This window comes from Cetorhinus maximus, unplaced genomic scaffold, assembly GCF_964194155.1.
Source record: "Cetorhinus maximus unplaced genomic scaffold, sCetMax3.hap1.1 HAP1_SCAFFOLD_3368, whole genome shotgun sequence".
Lineage (NCBI taxonomy): Eukaryota > Metazoa > Chordata > Chondrichthyes > Lamniformes > Cetorhinidae > Cetorhinus > Cetorhinus maximus.
Genome location: NW_027599281.1, coordinates 13,580 through 20,000, shown reverse-complemented (window position 1 = coordinate 20,000; position 6,421 = coordinate 13,580).

Sequence of the window (6,421 nt, the reverse complement as noted above, 5' to 3'; positions counted from 1 at the left end):
TGTCCGTCTGTGACCCGCAGGAAACAGAAGAGCGAGGGTATTCCGCTCAGCCTCAGCGCCAGCATACGCGCTGGCCGGCCGAGGGCCCTACCGCATCGGACACCTAGCACCGCATCTTTCCTTTGAGGAGCGAGACACACGCACACCGCTTCCCCGCCACCGAGCACACGTCTGCTTTCGGAGCCAGCGTGGCCTCGCTCGGGTACTGGTTCAACCGCGGGTGGAGGGGTGGTCCGCAGCGGTGCAATTTTCTTACTTTTGCAACAACCGAAGCAACCTGTTGGCGCTCGCACGGCTAGGAAATGCCGACTGGCGTGCGTCGCCTGCGTTCAAAACGGTTCTGGGCACGCACACGGTGTTGACTCTGCCCATGTCAAACACTGCAGTGTGCAACCCAAGGGGACTCAGGCACCCCGCCCGCCCCCTAGGTGCCTGTGAACAGGCTTTGTATTTTTATTTTTCATCATCAAGTACACCGCCAGGTGACACTTTGTGATTTTTATTGCTCATAAATACAGTTCTCTTATTTGTAAATCAACGGAAGCAACATGTTGGCGCTCGCACGACTAGGAAATGCCGACTGGCGTGCGTCGCCTGCGTTCAAAACGGTTCTGGGCACGCACACAGTGCTGACTCTGCCCATGTCAAACACTACAGTGTGCAACCCAAGGGGACTCAGGCACCCCGCCCGCCCCCTAGGTGCCTGTGAACAGGCTTTGTATTTTTATTATTCATCATCAAGTACACCGCCAGGTGACACTTTGTGATTTTTTTTGCTCATAAATACAGTTTTCTTATTTGTAAAACATCGGAAGCAACATGTTGGCGCTCGCACGGCTAGGAAATGCCGACTGGCGTGCGTCGCCTGCTTTCACATCGGTTCTGGGCACGCACACAGTGCTGACTCTGCCCATGTCAAACACTACAGTGTGCAACCCAAGGGGACTCAGGCACCCCGCCCGCCCCCTAGGTGCCTGCGAACAGGCTTTGTATTTTTATTTCTCATCATCAAGTACACCGCCAGGTGAAACTTTGTGATTTTTTTTTTTGCTGCTCATAAATACAATTTTCTTATTTGTAAAACAACGGAAGCAACCTGTTGGCGCTCGCACGGAGAGGAAATGCCGACCGGCGTGCGTCGCCTGCGTTCAAAAGGGTTCTGGGCACGCACACAGTGTTGACTCTGTCCATGTCAAACACTCTATAGTGTGCAACCCAAGGGGACTCAGGCACCCCCGCCCCAAAGGTGCCTGTGAACAGACTTTGTATTTTTATTTTTCATCATCAAGTACACCGCCAGGTGACACTTTGTGATTTTTTTTGTTCATAAATACACATGTATATATATATTTGACACTTTGTCATTTTGTCTGTTCTTTTCGCCACACGCCATGTTTATTAAACCAGGGTTACCACCGGTCTGGACCCTGGCCGATATTTCAGACCGACAACGGAGTTCGGAAAGCCCGCACAAATTCATCTTAAATCCTCATATAGGACTTCCGAGAGCTCTTTGAAAGGTATTCTATTTGAAAACGCTTACCACCCTCAAAGTCGCACTTTTCTGGGCATTTTTAAAGTGTGACCGTTGTCTGAAAATGTTCTGAAAATCGTGTCCCCGAAAATCTCCGGGTACCCCGCCAACCTCCCCTGCCAACAATTGCAACCGTAAGGTCGGGCGGTAGTCCTACCGTCCAGGAGGCCCCAAAGCCCGCAAAACGCCATTTTGCCATTTTCTCATCGGGACTTCCGAGGGGAACTCATTAACGAGCTCCAGGAGTGGTATGCCAGAAATTGCAACTTGACCCGTCGCCGGGCACACCCGCTACTCTCTGCGGGAATACCCCCACCGGGTGCCGGGTAAAGGCCTCGGATCTGACCTCATGGACTTCCGTCTGCGCACGGATTTTGCTCTCGCGGGCCCAAGAGCCACTTTCCACGGCCTACCAACGCAATCCGAAGTGCATTGGCCAACCATTACAACGGGAAACACTTTGCCTCTCCGCCAGAGACTAAGTCCAATTGGTTAACCATTTCTCAGGAAAACACTTTGACTCTCTGCCAGAGACTAAGTCCAATTGGTTAACCATTTCTCATGGCCGCAATTTGCCTGCCGTTCACAGACTAAGTCCAATTGGTTAACCATTTCTCAGGAAAACGCTTTGCCTCTCTGCCAGAGACTAAGTCCAATTGGTTAACCATTTCTCTTGAAAACGCTTTGCCTCTCTGCCAGAGACTAAGTCCAATTGGTTATCCATTTCTCGTGAAAACACTTTGCCTCTCTGCCAGAGACTAAGTCCAATTGGTTAACCATTTCTCGTGAATACACTTTGTCTCTCTGCCAGAGACTAAGTCCAATTGGTTAACCATTTCTCGTGAAAACACTTTGTCTCTCCGCCAGAGACTAAGTCCAATTGGTTAATCATTTCTCAAGGCCACAATTTGCCTGCCGTTCAGAGACCAAGTCCAATTGGTTAACCATTTCTCTTGAAAACACTTTGCCTCTCTGCCAGAGACTAAGTCCAATTGGTTAACCATTTCTCGTGAAAACACTTTGTCTCTCCTCCAGAGACTAAGTCCAATTGGTTATTCATTTCTCAAGGCCACAATTTGCCTGCCGTTCAGAGACCAAGTCCAATTGGTTAACCATTTCTCTTGAAAACACTTTGCCTCTCTGCCAGAGACTAAGTCCAATTGGTTAACCATTTCTCTTGAAAACACTTTGTCTCTCCGCCAGAGACTAAGTCCAATTGGTTAACCATTTCTCGTGAAAACACTTTGCCTCTCTGCCAGAGACTAAGTCCAATTGGTTATCCATTTCTCTTGAAAACACTTTGTCTCTCCGCCAGAGACTAAGTCCAATTGGTTAACCATTTCTCGTGAAAACACTTTGCCTCTCTGCCAGAGACTAATTCCAATTGGTTAACCATTTCTCGTGAAAACACTTTGCCTCTCTGCCAGAGACTAAGTCCAATTGGTTAACCATTTCTCGTGAAAATACTTGGTCTCTCCGCCAGAGACTAAGTCCAATTGGTTAATCATTTCTCAAGGCCACAATTTGCCTGCCGTTCAGAGAAAAAGTCCAATTGGTTAACCATTTCTCTTGAAAACACTTTGCCTCTCTGCCAGAGACTAAGTCCAATTGGTTAACCATTTCTCTTGAAAACACTTTGTCTCTCCGCCAGAGACTAAGTCCAATTGGTTAACCATTTCTCTTGAAAACACTTTGCCTCTCTGCCAGAGACTAAGTCCAATTGGTTAACCATTTCTCAGGGGCTCACCGAGGGCAATCTGTAACGTCTCGCGGGCCCGGGGGCCCCTTTGCACGGCCTGCCAATGCAATCCGAGCCGCACTGTCCTTCGTTTGGTTAACCATTTCTCAGGGGCACACCGAGGGCACCCTGCATTGTCTCGCGGGCCCGGAGGCCACTTTGCACGGCCTGCCAACGCAATGCGAGGTGCTTCGCCCTTGGCCGCCTTCCCGGCCGGCTTCGGGACGTTTCGGGGGCTCTCACCGGGGCAAATCCGGTCCCCCGGGCGATTAGGAGGCCTCCCCGGGCAGGCCCGGGCTTCAGGCCGCCGCTTTTCCATCCCGGCCGAAAGAGGCGAAAAATGCCGAAAATGGCCAAAAATGGCCGCCGGCAGGGCCTGTCGGTCGGTTTGGCGGCAGCCTGGGTCGGTCCCTGCAGACCTGGAGGCTCGAGAAGGTTTTTGGCGATGTCGACCGATTCTCGATTTGCCACCTCCTACTATTCTGCAGGTACCCCGCCAACCTCCCCTGCCGACAATTCCAACCGTAAGGTCGGGCGGTAGTCCTACCGACGAAGAGGCCCCAAAGCCCGCAAAACGCCATTTTGCCCTTTCCTCATCGGGACTTCCGCGGGGAACTCATTAACCAGCTCCATGAGTGGCATGCCAGAAATTGCAACTTGACCCGTCGCCGGGCAGATTCGCTACTCTCTGCGGGAATACCCCCACCGGGTGCCGGGTAAAGGCCTCGGATCTGACCTCATGGACTTCCGTCTGTGCACGGATTTTGCTCTCGCGGGCCCAAGAGCCTCATTGCCCGGCCTGCCAATGCAACCCGAGGTCCATTGGCCTCATTGGTTAATTATTTCTCGAGAAAACACTTTGCCTCTCCGCCAGAGACTAAGTCCAATTGGTTAATCATTTCTCAAGGCCACAATTTGCCTGCCGTTCAGAGACTAAGTCCAATTGGTTAACCATTTCTCTTGAAAACACTTTGCCTCTCCGCCAGAGACTAAGTCCAATTGGTTAACCATTTCTCTTGAAAACACTTTGCCTCTCTGCCAGAGACTAAGTCCAATTGGTTAACCATTTCTCGTGAAAACACTTTGCCTCTCTGCCAGAGACTAAGTCCAATTGGTTATCCATTTCTCTGGAAAACACTTTGCCTCTCTGCCAGAGACTAAGTCCAATTGGTTAACCATTTCTCGTGAAAACACTTTGCCTCTCTGCCAGAGACTAAGTCCAATTGGTTAACCATTTCTCAGGGGCTCACCGAGGGCAATCTGTAACGTCTCGCGGGCCCGGGGGCCCCTTTGCACGGCCTGCCAATGCAATCCGAGCCGCACTGTCCTTCGTTTGGTTAACCATTTCTCAGGGGCACACCGAGGGCACCCTGCATTGTCTCGCGGGCCCGGAGGCCACTTTGCACGGCCTGCCAACGCAATGCGAGGTGCTTCGCCCTTGGCCGCCTTCCCGGCCGGCTTCGGGACGTTTCGGGGGCTCTCACCGGGGCAAATCCGGTCCCCCGGGCGATTAGGAGGCCTCCCCGGGCAGGCCCGGGCTTCAGGCCGCCGCTTTTCCATCCCGGCCGAAAGAGGCGAAAAATGCCGAAAATGGCCAAAAATGGCCGCCGGCAGGGCCTGTCGGTCGGTTTGGCGGCAGCCTGGGTCGGTCCCTGCAGACCTGGAGGCTCGAGAAGGTTTTTGGCGATGTCGACCGATTCTCGATTTGCCACCTCCTACTATTCTGCAGGTACCCCGCCAACCTCCCCTGCCGACAATTCCAACCGTAAGGTCGGGCGGTAGTCCTACCGACGAAGAGGCCCCAAAGCCCGCAAAACGCCATTTTGCCCTTTCCTCATCGGGACTTCCGCGGGGAACTCATTAACCAGCTCCATGAGTGGCATGCCAGAAATTGCAACTTGACCCGTCGCCGGGCAGATTCGCTACTCTCTGCGGGAATACCCCCACCGGGTGCCGGGTAAAGGCCTCGGATCTGACCTCATGGACTTCCGTCTGTGCACGGATTTTGCTCTCGCGGGCCCAAGAGCCTCATTGCCCGGCCTGCCAATGCAACCCGAGGTCCATTGGCCTCATTGGTTAATTATTTCTCGAGAAAACACTTTGCCTCTCCGCCAGAGACTAAGTACAATTGGTTAATCATTTCTCAAGGCCACAATTTGCCTGCCGTTCAGAGACTAAGTCCAATTGGTTAACCATTTCTCTTGAAAACACTTTGCCTCTCTGCCAGAGACTAAGTCCAATTGGTTAACCATTTCTCTTGAAAACACTTTGCCTCTCTGCCAGAGACTAAGTCCAATTGGTTAACCATTTCTCGTGAAAACACTTTGCCTCTCTGCCCAGAGACTAAGTCCAATTGGTTATCCATTTCTCTGGAAAACACTTTGTCTCTCCGCCAGAGACTAAGTCCAATTGTTTAACCATTTCTCGTGAAAACACTTTGCCTCTCCGCCAGAGACTAAGTCCAATTGGTTAATCATTTCTCAAGGCCACAATTTGCCTGCCGTTCAGAGACCAAGTCCAATTGGTTAACCATTTCTCTTGAAAACACTTTGCCTCTCTGCCAGAGACGAAGTCCAATTGGTTAACCATTTCTCTTGAAAACACTTTGTCTCTCCGCCAGAGACTAAGTCCAATTGGTTATCCATTTCTCTTGAAAACACTTTGCCTCTCTGCCAGAGACTAAGTCCAATTGGTTAACCATTTCTCGTGAAAACACTTTGCCTCTCTGCCAGAGACTAAGTCCAATTGGTTATCCATTTCTCTTGAAAACACTTTGTCTCTCCGCCAGAGACTAAGTCCAATTGGTTAACCATTTCTCTGGAAAACACTTTGCCTCTCTGCCAGAGACTAAGTCCAATTGGTTAACCATTTCTCTTGAAAACACTTTGCCTCTCTGCCAGAGACTAAGTCCAATTGGTTAACCATTTCTCTTGAAAACACTTTGTCTCTCCGCCAGAGACTAAGTCCAATTGGTTAATCATTTCTCTTGAAAACACTTTGCCTCTCCGCCAGAGACTAAGTCCAATTGGTTAACCATTTCTCGTGAAAACACTTTGCCTCTCTGCCAGAGACTAAGTCCAATTGGTTAACCATTTCTCTTGAAAACACTTTGCCTCTCTGCCAGAGACTAAGTCCAATTGGTTAACCAT